Below are 12034 nucleotides of genomic sequence, written 5' to 3'. Positions count from 1 at the left end.
GGACAACAACTGCAGGGAGAACACATATTTTCAGATGAACATGGGAGGGCAGACGGCTGCCTAATACTGAAGCACCCCCAAACAACAAACCAAATGCAACAACTAGTGCAAGCATTCCTGGGGGAAGGCCTGCCGCAGATGGATTTGCATATGGTGATGTCATCCAAGCAGTGGGTCAAAGTTGGCTTCAACCCTCGTCTGCATATGAAAACAGAAAAGGGGCATGCAGGGCATGGTGGCCTTTTGCTGCGCTTGTCTGACCCCTAGTTTGCATTAAACACCTCCACCCTTCTTCGGTGTGGGGCTCATGTTGGCTATGCCCCAGCCCCTGAAGCATTCAAGCTGATTTCTTGCAGCAGCTTGGCACTGCAACAGCTCCAGAGCTGCTCTGTAAGGCAAGTAAAAGGGTGTGGGCCCTGCAGCACTACCTGTAGTTTGCATTGTGCATTGGAAGGCACAAAGTAAGCAGACGGGAGGAGAAGTCAGGATAGTGCACAAGGGTATAGAAGGGAGCGGCTGAAGAAAAGAGAAGTGGAAACAGACAGCAAACTAGGCTGGAGAGAGACCTGAGACAAAGAGATCTGAATTATACGAGAGCCGACCAGGGGAAACACAAATTATGCAGTCAAGTTTCCCACATTTGGGGAAATCGCAGGAGCAGCACACCCAGAGTACAATGGGTGAGCCTTGCCCTGGGAGAAGCACCTTCATGATCATAGTATCTCACCTGGCAGGTAAGTAGGAGTTGGGCTAGAGCTGGGGAGGGTCGCTGCTCGGGTACCCCCCTGTAAAGTGAAGGAGATCCAACTGAGGCAGCACAAGGGAACTCTCGAAAGAAGAACAAGGCTAAAGGAAAATCTGAGACAAAGAAATCTGACTTTTACCAGAGCTGACCAGAGGAAAGCACAAACACAGTCTCCCACTACCACAAATAATGCAGTCAAGTTTCCCACATTTGGGGAAATCACAGGGGTCAGCATACCCAAAATGCAATGAATGAACCTCACCCTGGGAGAAAAATCTTCATGACCATGGTATCTCCTATGCAAAATAAGTATGATTTGGAATAGGGCTGGGGAGGGCCGCTGCTCATGCACATCTCTATCAAGTAAAGGAGATTCAACTGAGGCAGCACAAGGGAACTCTCATCTTGGGACAACAACTGCAGGGAGAACATATATTTTCAGATGAACATGGGAGGGCAGAAGGCTGCCTAATACTGAAGCACCCCCAAACAACAAACCAAATGCAACAACTAGTGCAAGCATTCCTGGGGGAAGGCCTGCCGCAGATGGATTTGCATATGGTGATGTCATCCAAGCAGTGGGTCAAAGTTGGCTTCAACCCTCGTCTGCATATGAAAAGAGAAAAGGGGCGTGCAGGGCATGGTGGCCTTTTGCGGCGCTTGGCTGACCCCTAGTTTGCATTAAACACCTCCACCCTCCTTTGGTGTGGGGCTCATGTTGGCTATGCCCCAGCCCCTGAAGCATTCAAGCTGATTTCTTGCAGCAGCTGGGCACTGTAACAGCTCCAGAGCTGCTCTGTAAGGCAAGTAAAAGGGTGTGGGCCCTGCAGCACTACCTGTAGATCGCATTGTGCGTTGGAAGGCACAAAGTAAGCAGACAGGAGGAGAAGTCAGGATAGTGCGCAAGGGCATAGAAGGGAGCGGCTCAAGAAAAGAGAAGTGGAAACAGACAGCAAACTAGGCTGGAGAGAGACCTGAGACAAAGAGATCTGAATTATACGAGAGCCGACCAGGGGAAACACAAATTATGCAGTCAAGTTTCCCACATTTGAGGAAATCGCAGGGGCAGCACACCCAGAGTGCAATGGGTGAGCCTTGCCCTGGGAGAAGCACCTTCATGATCATAGTATCTCACCTGGCAGGTAAGTAGGAGTTGGGCTAGAGCTGGGGAGGGTCGCTGTTCGGGCACCCCCCTGTCAAGTGAAAGAGATCCAACTGAGGCAGCACAAGGGAACTCTCGAAAGAAGAACAAGGCTAGAGGAAGATCTGAGACAAAGAAATCTGACTTTTTCCAGAGCTGACCAGAGGAAAGCACAAACACAGTCCCCCACTACCACAAATAATGCAGTCGAGTTTCCCACATTTGGGGAAATCACAGGGGTCAGCATACCCAGAATGCAATGAATGAACCTCACCTTGGGAGAACAATCTTCATGACCATGGTATCGCCTATGCAAAATAAGTATGATTTGGGATAGGGCTGGGGAGGGCCGCTGCTCAGGCACATCTCTGTCAAGTAAAGGAGATTCAACTGAGGCAGCACAAGGGAACTCTCATCTGGGGACAACAACTGCAGGGAGAACACATATTTTCAGATGAACATGTGAGGGCAGAAGGCTGCCTAATACTGAAGCACCCCCAAACAACAAACCAAATGCAACAACTAGTGCAAGCATTCCTGGGGGAAGGCCTGCAGCAGATGGATTTGCATATGGTGATGTCATCCAAGCAGTGGGTCAAAGTTGGCTTCAACCCTCGTCTGCATATGAAAAGAGAAAAGGGGCGTGCAGGGCATGGCGGCCTTTTGCAGCGCTTGGATGACCCCTAGTTCGCATTACACACCTCCACCCTCCTTCGGTGTGGGGCTCATGTTGGCTATGCCCCAGCCCCTGAAGCATTCAAGCTGATTTCTTGCAGCAGCTGGGCACTGTAACTGCTCCAGAGCTACTCTGTAAGGCAAGTAAAAGGGTGTGGGCCCTGCAGCACTACCTGTAGTTCGCATTGTGCGTTGGAAGGCACGAAGTAAGCAGACGGGAGAAGTCAGGATAGTGCGCAAGGGCATAGAAGGGAGCGGCTCAAGAAAAGAGAAGTGGAAACAGACAGCAAACTAGGCTGGAGAGAGACCTGAGACAAAGAGATCTGAATTATACGAGAGCCGACGAGGGGAAACACAAATTATGCAGTCACGTTTCCCACATTTGGGGAAATCGCAGGAGCAGCACACCCAGAGTGCAATGGTTGAGCCTTGCCCTGGGAGAAGCACCTTCATGATCATAGTATCTCACCTGGCAGGTAAGTAGGAGTTGGGCTAGAGCTGGGGAGGGTCGCTGCTCGGGTTCCCCCCTGTGAAGTGAAGGAGATCCAACTGAGGCAGCACCAGGGAACTCTCGAAAGAAGAACAAGGCTAGAGGAAGATCTGAGACAAAGAAATCTGACTTTTACCAGAGCTGACCAGAGGAAAGCACAAACACAGTCTCCCACTACCACAAATAATGCAGTCAAGTTTCCCACATTTGGGGAAATCACAGGGGTCAGCATACCCAAAATGCAATGAATGAACCTCACCCTGGGAGAAAAATCTTCATGACCATGGTATCTCCTATGCAAAATAAGTATGATTTGGAATAGGGCTGGGGAGGGCCGCTGCTCATGCACATCTCTGTCAAGTAAAGGAGATTCAACTGAGGCAGCACAAGGGAACTCTCATCTTGGGACAACAACTGCAGGGAGAACATATATTTTCAGATGAACATGGGAGGGCAGAGGACTGCCTAATACTGAAGCACCCCCAAACAACAAACCAAATGCAACAACTAGTGCAAGCATTCCTGGGGGAAGGCCTGCCGCAGATGGATTTGCATATGGTGATGTCATCCAAGCAGTGGGTCAAAGTTGGCTTCAACCCTCGTCTGCATATGAAAAGAGAAAAGGGGCGTGCAGGGCATGGTGGCCTTTTGCGGCGCTTGGCTGACCCCTAGTTTGCATTAAACACCTCCACCCTCCTTTGGTGTGGGGCTCATGTTGGCTATGCCCCAGCCCCTGAAGCATTCAAGCTGATTTCTTGCAGCAGCTGGGCACTGTAACAGCTCCAGAGCTGCTCTGTAAGGCAAGTAAAAGGGTCTGGGCCCTGCAGCACTACCTGTAGTTCGCATTGTGCGTTGGAAGGCACAAAGTAAGCAGACAGGAGGAGAAGTCAGGATAGTGCGCAAGGGCATAGAAGTAAGCGGCTCAAGAAAAGAGAAGTGGAAACAGACAGCAAACTAGGCTGGAGAGAGACCTGAGACAAAGAGATCTGAATTATACGAGAGCCGACCAGGGGAAACACAAATTATACAGTCAAGTTTCCCACATTTGGGGAAATCGCAGGAGCAGCACACCCAGAGTGCAATGGGTTAGCCTTGCCCTGGGAGAAGCACCTTCATGATCATAGTATCTCACCTGGCAGGTAAGTAGGAGTTGGGCTAGAGCTGGGGAGGGTCGCTGCTAGGGTACCCCCCTGTAAAGTGAAGGAGATCCAATTAAGGCAGCACAAGGGAACTCTCGAAAGAAGAACAAGGCTAGAGGAAAATCTGAGACAAAGAAATCTGACTTTTACCAGAGCTGACCAGAGGAAAGCACAAACACAGTCCCCCACTACCACAAATAATGCAGTTGAGTTTCCCACATTTGGGGAAATCACAGGGGTCAGCATACCCAAAATGCAATGAATGAACCTCACCCTGGGAGAAAAATCTTCATGACCATGGTATCTCCTATGCAAAATAAGTATGATTTGGAATAGGGCTGGGGAGGGCCGCTGCTCATGCACATCTCTGTCAAGTAAAGGAGATTTAACTGAGGCAGCACAAGGGAACTCTCATCTGGGGACAACAACTGCAGGGAGAACACATATTTTCAGATGAACATGGGAGGGCAGAAGGCTGCCTAATACTGAAGCACCCCCAAACAACAAACCAAATGCAACAACTAGTGCAAGCATTCCTGGGGGAAGTTCTGCAGAAGACGGATTTGCATACGGTGATGTCATCCAAGCAGTGGGTCAAAGTTGGCTTCAACCCTCATCTGCATATGAAAAGAGAAAAGGGGCGTGCAGGGCATGGCGGCCTTTTGCGGTGCTTGGATGACCCCTAGTTCGCATTAAACACCTCCACCCTCCTTTGGTGTGGGGCTCATGTTGGCCATGCCCCATCCCCTGGAGCATTCAAGCTGATTTCTTGCAGCAGCTGGGCACTGTAACAGCTCCAGAGCTGCTCTGTAAGGCAAGTAAAAGGGTGTGGGCCCTGCAGCACTACCTGTAGTTTGCATTGTGCATTGGAAGGCACAAAGTAAGCAGACGGGAGGAGAAGTCAGGATAGTGCACAAGGGTATAGAAGGGAGCGGCTGAAGAAAAGAGAAGTGGAAACAGACAGCAAACTAGGCTGGAGAGAGACCTGAGACAAAGAGATCTGAATTATACGAGAGCCGACCAAGGGAAACACAAATTATGCAGTCAAGTTTCCCACATTTGGGGAAATCGCAGGGGCAGCACACCCAGAGTGCAATGGGTGAGCCTTGCCCTGGGAGAAGCACCTTCATGATCATAGTATCTCACCTGGCAGGTAAGTAGGAGTTGGGCTAGAGCTGGGGAGGGTCGCTGTTCGGGCACCCCCCTGTCAAGTGAAAGAGATCCAACTGAGGCAGCACAAGGGAACTCTCGAAAGAAGAACAAGGCTAGAGGAAGATCTGAGACAAAGAAATCTGACTTTTTCCAGAGCTGGCCAGAGGAAAGCACAAACACAGTCCCCCACTACCACAAATAATGCAGTCGAGTTTCCCACATTTGGGGAAATCACAGGGGTCAGCATACCCAGAATGCAATGAATGAACCTCACCCTGGGAGAACAATCTTCATGACCATGGTATCGCCTATGCAAAATAAGTATGATTTGGGATAGGGCTGGGGAGGGCCGCTGCTCAGGCACATCTCTGTCAAGTAAAGGAGATTCAACTGAGGCAGCACAAGGGAACTCTCATCTGGGGACAACAACTGCAGGGAGACCACATCTTTTCAGATGAACATGGGAGGGCGGAAGGCTGCCTAATACTGAAGCACCATCAAATATCAAACCATGGCCCTCATTCCGAGTTGATCGCTCGCAAGGCGATTTTAGCAGAGTTACACACGCTAAGCCGCCGCCTACTGGGAGTGAATCTTAGCTTCTTAAAATTGCGACCGATGTATTCGCAATATTGCGATTACAAACTACTTAGCAGTTTCAGAGTAGCTTCAGACTTACTCTGCATCTGCGATCAGTTCAGTGCTTGTCGTTCCTGGTTTGACGTCACAAACACTCCCAGAGTTCGCCCAGACACTCCCCCGTTTCTCCGGCCACTCCTGCGTTTTTTCCGGAAACTGTAGCGTTTTTTCCCACACGCCCATAAAACGGCCTGTTTCCGCCCAGTAACACCCATTTCCTGTCAATCACATTACGATCGCCGGAGCGAAGAAAAATCCGTGAGTAAAAATACTTTCTTCATTGTAAAATTACTTGGCGCAGTCGCAGTGCGAATATTGCGCATGCGTACTAAGCAGAATTTCACTGCGATGCGATGAAATTTACAGAGCGAACGACTCGGAATGAGGGCCCATATGCAACAACTAGTACAAGCACTCCTGGGGGAAGGTCTGCAGCAGACGGATTTGCATACGGTGATGTAAATCCAAGCAGTGGGCCAAAGTTGACTGGAACCCTCATCTGCATATGAAAAGAGAAAAGGGGCATGCAGGGCATGGCGGCCTTTTGCAGTGCTTGGATGACCCCTAGTTCGCATTAAACACCCCCACCCTCCTTTGGTGTGGGGCTCATGTTGGCCATGCCCCATCCCCTGATGCATTCAAGCTGATTTCTTGCAGCAGCTGGGCACTGTAACAGCTCCAGAGCTGTTCTGTAAGGCAAGTAAAAGTGTGTGGGCCCTGCAGCACCACCTGTTGTTCGCATTGTGCGTTGGAAGGCACAAATTAAGCAGACGGGAGGAGAAGTCAGGATAGTGCGCAAGGGCATTCTTTTCTCTTAGTCCGGGGGCAAGGCTTCAAAATGGGGTCTGCAACGGAGGAGACACAGGGGGCGTGGTCACAGCAGCTTTTCTCTACAGTCTGCACCAGCAGGAGCCTACACCATTTTTTATGATCACGCTGAACTGCAGTGCGACTGCAATTACAGCATGGTCAAGAAGGGAGGCGTCATGCTGGGTGGCCATGCCCTGTCACTGTGCAGGAGCCAGCACCGCTCACACACTAGTCCCCGGGTGCAGCCCCCAACCCCCGGGACACCCGGAGCAACAAAATGTAGATTCAGGCCACCAGGCCACGCCCCTACCTATGAAACCATGCCTCCTTTTTACCATTGCGCTGTTTATCTGCGCGCACTGCATTACAATCTCCCTTGCCACCTCTCTGGGTGTCACCAGTGATAGTGACACCTCTGCCATGCTTGTAGCAGCTGGTCCTAAGATCTACGCCTCAAGCCCTGAGTGTTTGCCCTTGTGACTTGTTGATCATCATAGCGAAGCAGATGCTTACAGAAAACTGCAGGGGCTTAGATTGAAAATAAAAACAATTGATGGGTATAAGGTAGAGAGGAGTGGGTTCGGTTCTCCGAGAACCGAATTCCCCACGAACTCCACGTGGTTTACATTGGTCCGAGGCAGGCTCGGTTGTTCCTGCCTGACTCGGAAAACCTGAACAAGGGAAAATGTCATCATCCCGCTGTCAGATTCTCGTGAGATTCGGATTCCATATAAAGAGCTGCGCGTTGCTGCCATTTTTACTCGTGCATTGAAGAGAGAGCGGAGAGGACGTGGCTATGTTCTCTCAGTGGAAATCTCAATATCAGTGCTCAGTATCAGTGGTTACTTATTGCTGCTCAGTAATACTAGTAGTGTGTCTCTCCTGCTCAGTGTCAGTTCTCAGTAGTATCCTCATCAGTGCTCAGTATCACTGCTCATTGTCTTGTGCTGCATTGTGGTGCTCAGCATACTACAGTACATTACTAATAGTCCAGTGCTGCATCTTGCTGCTCAGTGTCAGTTCTAGTATCCTCATCAGTGCTCACTATCACTGCTCATTGCATTGTGGTGTTCTGTATACTACAGTAACATAGTAATATAGTATATATAGAGGAGCGGGTTCGGTTCTCCGAGAACCGAATTCCCGACGAACTCCACGTGGTTTACACTGGTCCGAGGCAGGCTCGGTTGTTCCTGCCTGACTCGGAAAACCTGAACAAGGGAAAATGTCATCATCCCGCTGTCGGATTCTCGCGAGATTCGGATTCCATATAAAGAGCTGCGCGTTGCTGCCATTTTTACTCGTGCATTGAAGAGAGAGCGGAGAGGACGTGGCTATGTTCTCTCAGTGGAAATCTCAATATCAGTGCTCAGTATCAGTGGTTACTTATTGCTGCTCAGTAATACTAGTAGTGTGTCTCTCCTGCTCAGTGTCAGTTCTCAGTAGTATCCTCATCAGTGCTCAGTATCACTGCTCATTGTCTTGTGCTGCATTGTGGTGCTCAGCATACTACAGTACATTACTAATAGTCCAGTGCTGCATCTTGCTGCTCAGTGTCAGTTCTAGTATCCTCATCAGTGCTCACTATCACTGCTCATTACATTGTGGTGTTCTGTATACTACAGTAACATAGTAATATAGTAACATATGGTAACATAGTTTTTGAGGTTGAATAGAGGCAAATTGCCCATCGTGTTCAACCTGTTTTAAGTTGTGATGATTCTACATACTTGCTGAATAATGTTTTATGACTAGTTAGCTACTATAACTCATGTTACCCCCGGATTAACCATGTTGATATTTTAAGTATTATAACCTTGGATAGCTTTTTCATTCAGAAATGTATCCATTCCTTTTTTAAATCCAATTACAGAGTCCGCCATTACCACCTTCCCTGGCAGGGAATTCCACATCCTGATTGCCCTAACAGTGAAGATCATAGTATCTCACCTGGCAGGTAAGTAGGAGTTGGGCTAGAGCTGTGGAGGATTGCTGCTCGGGCACCCCCTGTCAAGTGAAGGAGATCCAACTGAGGCAGCACAAGGGAACTCTCGAAAGAAGAACAAGGCTAGAGGAAGATCTGAGACAAAGAAATCTGACTTTTACCAGAGCTGACCAGAGGAAAGCACAAACACAGTCCCCCACTACCACAAATAATGCAGTCGAGTTTCCCACATTTGGGGAAATCACAGGGGTCAGCATACCCAGAGTGCAATGAATGAACCTCACCCTGGGAGAACAATCTTCATGACCATGGTATCTCCTATGCAAAATAAGTATGATTTGGGATAGGGCTGGGGAGGGCCGCTGCTCAGGCACATCTCTGTCAAGTAAAGGAGATTCAACTGAGGCAGCACAAGGGAACTCTCATCTGGGGACAACAACTGCAGGGAGAACACATATTTTCAGATGAACATGGGAGGGCAGAAGGCTGCCTAATACTGAAGCACCCCCAAACAACAAACCAAATGCAACTACTAGTGCAAGCATTCCTGGGGGAAGGCCTGCAGCAGACGGATTTGCATATGGTGATGTCATCCAAGCAGTGGGTCAAAGTTGGCTTCAACCCTCGTCTGCATATGAAAATAAAAAAGGGGTGTGCAGGGCATGGCTGCCTTTTGCGGCGCTTGGATGACCCCTAGTTCGCATTAAACACCTCCACCCTCCTTCGGTGTGGGGCTCATGTTGGCTATGCCCCAGCCCCTGAAGCATTCAAGCTGATTTCTTGCAGCAGCTGGGCACTGTAACAGCTCCAGAGCTGCTCTGTAAAGCAAGTAAAAGGGTGTGGGCCCTGCAGCACTACCTGTAGTTTGCATTGTGCGTTGGAAGGCACAAAGTAAGCAGACGGGGAAGTCAGGATAGTGCACAAGGGCATAGAAGGGAGCGGCTGAAGAAAAGAGAAGTGGAAACAGACAGCAAACTAGGCTGGAGAGAGACCTGAGACAAAGAGATCTGAATTATACGAGAGCCGACCAGGGGAAACACAAATTATGCAGTCAAGTTTCCCACATTTGGGGAAATCGCAGGGGCAGCACACCCAGAGTGCAATGGGTGAGCCTTGCCCTGGGAGAAGCACCTTCATGATCATAGTATCTCACCTGGCAGGTAAGTAGGAGTTGGGCTAGAGCTGGGGAGGGTCTCTGCTCGGGCACCCCCCTGTCAAGTGAAGGAGATCCAACTGAGGCAGCACAAGGGAACTCTCAAAAGAAGAACAAGGCTCTGAAACAAAGAAATCTGACTTTTACCAGAGCTGACCAGAGGAAAACACAAACACAGTCCCCCACTACCACAAATAAAGCAGTCGAGTTTCCCACATTTGGGGAAATCACAGGGGTCAGCATACCCAGAATGCAATGAATGAACCTCACCCTGGGAGAATAATCTTCATGACCATGGTATCTCCTATGCAAAATAAGTATGATTTGGGATAGAGCTGGGGAGGGCCGCTGCTCAGGCACATCTCTGTCAAGTTAAGGAGATTCAACTGAGGCAGCACAAGGGAACTCTCATCTAGGGACAACAACTGCAGGGAGAACACATATTTTCAGATGAACATGGGAGGGCAGAAGGCTGCCTAATACTGAAGCACCCCCAAACAACAAACCAAATGCAACAACTAGTGCAAGCATTCCTGGGGGAAGGCCTGCCGCAGATGGATTTGCATATGGTGATGTCATCCAAGCAGTGGGTCAAAGTTGGCTTCAACCCTCGTCTGCATATGAAAACAGAAAAGGGGCGTGCAGGGCATGGTGGCCTTTTGCTGCGCTTGTCTGACCCCTAGTTTGCATTAAACACCTCCACCCTCCTTCGGTGTGGGGCTCATGTTGGCTATGCCCCAGCCCCTGAAGCATTCAAGCTGATTTCTTGCAGCAGCTTGGCACTGCAACAGCTCCAGAGCTGCTCTGTAAGGCAAGTAAAAGGGTGTGGGCCCTGCAGCACTACCTGTAGTTTGCATTGTGCATTGGAAGGCACAAAGTAAGCAGACGGGAGGAGAAGTCAGGATAGTGCACAAGGGTATAGAAGGGAGCGGCTGAAGAAAAGAGAAGTGGAAACAGACAGCAAACTAGGCTGGAGAGAGACCTGAGACAAAGAGATCTGAATTATACGAGAGCCGACCAGGGGAAACACAAATTATGCAGTCAAGTTTCCCACATTTGGGGAAATCGCAGGAGCAGCACACCCAGAGTACAATGGGTGAGCCTTGCCCTGGGAGAAGCACCTTCATGATCATAGTATCTCACCTGGCAGGTAAGTAGGAGTTGGGCTAGAGCTGGGGAGGGTCGCTGCTCGGGCACCCCCCTGTAAAGTGAAGGAGATCCAACTGAGGCAGCACAAGGGAACTCTCGAAAGAAGAACAAGGCTAAAGGAAAATCTGAGACAAAGAAATCTGACTTTTACCAGAGCTGACCAGAGGAAAGCACAAACACAGTCTCCCACTACCACAAATAATGCAGTCAAGTTTCCCACATTTGGGGAAATCACAGGGGTCAGCATACCCAAAATGCAATGAATGAACCTCACCCTGGGAGAAAAATCTTCATGACCATGGTATCTCCTATGCAAAATAAGTATGATTTGGAATAGGGCTGGGGAGGGCCGCTGCTCATGCACATCTCTGTCAAGTAAAGGAGATTCAACTGAGGCAGCACAAGGGAACTCTCATCTTGGGACAACAACTGCAGGGAGAACATATATTTTCAGATGAACATGGGAGGGCAGAAGGCTGCCTAATACTGAAGCACCCCCAAACAACAAACCAAATGCAACAACTAGTGCAAGCATTCCTGGGGGAAGGCCTGCCGCAGAGGGATTTGCATATGGTGATGTCATCCAAGCAGTGGGTCAAAGTTGGCTTCAACCCTCGTCTGCATATGAAAAGAGAAAAGGGGCGTGCAGGGCATGGTGGCCTTTTGCGGCGCTTGGCTGACCCCTAGTTTGCATTAAACACCTCCACCCTCCTTTGGTGTGGGGCTCATGTTGGCTATGCCCCAGCCCCTGAAGCATTCAAGCTGATTTCTTGCAGCAGCTGGGCACTATAACAGCTCCAGAGCTGCTCTGTAAGGCAAGTAAAAGGGTCTGGGCCCTGCAGCACTACCTGTAGATCGCATTGTGCGTTGGAAGGCACAAAGTAAGCAGACAGGAGGAGAAGTCAGGATAGTGCGCAAGGGCATAGAAGGGAGCGGCTCAAGAAAAGAGAAGTGGAAACAGACAGCAAACTAGGCTGGAGAGAGACCTGAGACAAA

General features: G+C 49.6%; 14 non-coding genes and 1 pseudogene across 14 annotated transcripts; all 15 read right to left on the bottom strand.

The window, feature by feature from the left end:
- Positions 1–579: 579 nt before the first annotated feature.
- Positions 580–742, bottom strand: LOC135007297 (U1 spliceosomal RNA). The gene has a single exon (XR_010207341.1). It is a non-coding gene; the product is annotated as a U1 spliceosomal RNA (small nuclear RNA).
- Positions 743–894: 152 nt separating this feature from the next.
- Positions 895–1058, bottom strand: LOC135007145 (U1 spliceosomal RNA). The gene has a single exon (XR_010207198.1). It is a non-coding gene; the product is annotated as a U1 spliceosomal RNA (small nuclear RNA).
- A 674-nt stretch (positions 1059–1732) lies between these two features.
- On the bottom strand, positions 1733–1895 carry LOC135007288 (U1 spliceosomal RNA). The gene has a single exon (XR_010207332.1). It is a non-coding gene; the product is annotated as a U1 spliceosomal RNA (small nuclear RNA).
- Positions 1896–2047: 152 nt separating this feature from the next.
- On the bottom strand, positions 2048–2211 carry LOC135007123 (U1 spliceosomal RNA). The gene has a single exon (XR_010207177.1). It is a non-coding gene; the product is annotated as a U1 spliceosomal RNA (small nuclear RNA).
- A 698-nt stretch (positions 2212–2909) lies between these two features.
- Positions 2910–3045, bottom strand: LOC135007444 (U1 spliceosomal RNA; annotated as a pseudogene).
- A 152-nt stretch (positions 3046–3197) lies between these two features.
- Positions 3198–3361, bottom strand: LOC135007144 (U1 spliceosomal RNA). The gene has a single exon (XR_010207197.1). It is a non-coding gene; the product is annotated as a U1 spliceosomal RNA (small nuclear RNA).
- A 674-nt stretch (positions 3362–4035) lies between these two features.
- LOC135007349 (U1 spliceosomal RNA) lies at positions 4036–4198 on the bottom strand. The gene has a single exon (XR_010207386.1). It is a non-coding gene; the product is annotated as a U1 spliceosomal RNA (small nuclear RNA).
- Positions 4199–4350: 152 nt separating this feature from the next.
- LOC135006968 (U1 spliceosomal RNA) lies at positions 4351–4514 on the bottom strand. The gene has a single exon (XR_010207030.1). It is a non-coding gene; the product is annotated as a U1 spliceosomal RNA (small nuclear RNA).
- A 674-nt stretch (positions 4515–5188) lies between these two features.
- On the bottom strand, positions 5189–5351 carry LOC135007268 (U1 spliceosomal RNA). The gene has a single exon (XR_010207319.1). It is a non-coding gene; the product is annotated as a U1 spliceosomal RNA (small nuclear RNA).
- Positions 5352–5503: 152 nt separating this feature from the next.
- LOC135007060 (U1 spliceosomal RNA) lies at positions 5504–5667 on the bottom strand. Its single transcript, XR_010207117.1, has one exon. It is a non-coding gene; the product is annotated as a U1 spliceosomal RNA (small nuclear RNA).
- Positions 5668–8907: 3240 nt separating this feature from the next.
- LOC135007188 (U1 spliceosomal RNA) lies at positions 8908–9071 on the bottom strand. The gene has a single exon (XR_010207240.1). It is a non-coding gene; the product is annotated as a U1 spliceosomal RNA (small nuclear RNA).
- A 670-nt stretch (positions 9072–9741) lies between these two features.
- On the bottom strand, positions 9742–9904 carry LOC135007218 (U1 spliceosomal RNA). Its single transcript, XR_010207270.1, has one exon. It is a non-coding gene; the product is annotated as a U1 spliceosomal RNA (small nuclear RNA).
- A 142-nt stretch (positions 9905–10046) lies between these two features.
- Positions 10047–10210, bottom strand: LOC135007106 (U1 spliceosomal RNA). Its single transcript, XR_010207161.1, has one exon. It is a non-coding gene; the product is annotated as a U1 spliceosomal RNA (small nuclear RNA).
- A 674-nt stretch (positions 10211–10884) lies between these two features.
- On the bottom strand, positions 10885–11047 carry LOC135007295 (U1 spliceosomal RNA). The gene has a single exon (XR_010207339.1). It is a non-coding gene; the product is annotated as a U1 spliceosomal RNA (small nuclear RNA).
- Positions 11048–11199: 152 nt separating this feature from the next.
- LOC135007143 (U1 spliceosomal RNA) lies at positions 11200–11363 on the bottom strand. The gene has a single exon (XR_010207196.1). It is a non-coding gene; the product is annotated as a U1 spliceosomal RNA (small nuclear RNA).
- Positions 11364–12034: the final 671 nt, after the last annotated feature.

This window comes from Pseudophryne corroboree, unplaced genomic scaffold (assembly GCF_028390025.1).
Source record: "Pseudophryne corroboree isolate aPseCor3 unplaced genomic scaffold, aPseCor3.hap2 scaffold_218, whole genome shotgun sequence".
NCBI lineage: Eukaryota > Metazoa > Chordata > Amphibia > Anura > Myobatrachidae > Pseudophryne > Pseudophryne corroboree.
Note: the sequence above shows the minus strand (reverse complement) of the source record. Positions and strands in the feature narration are given on the sequence as shown.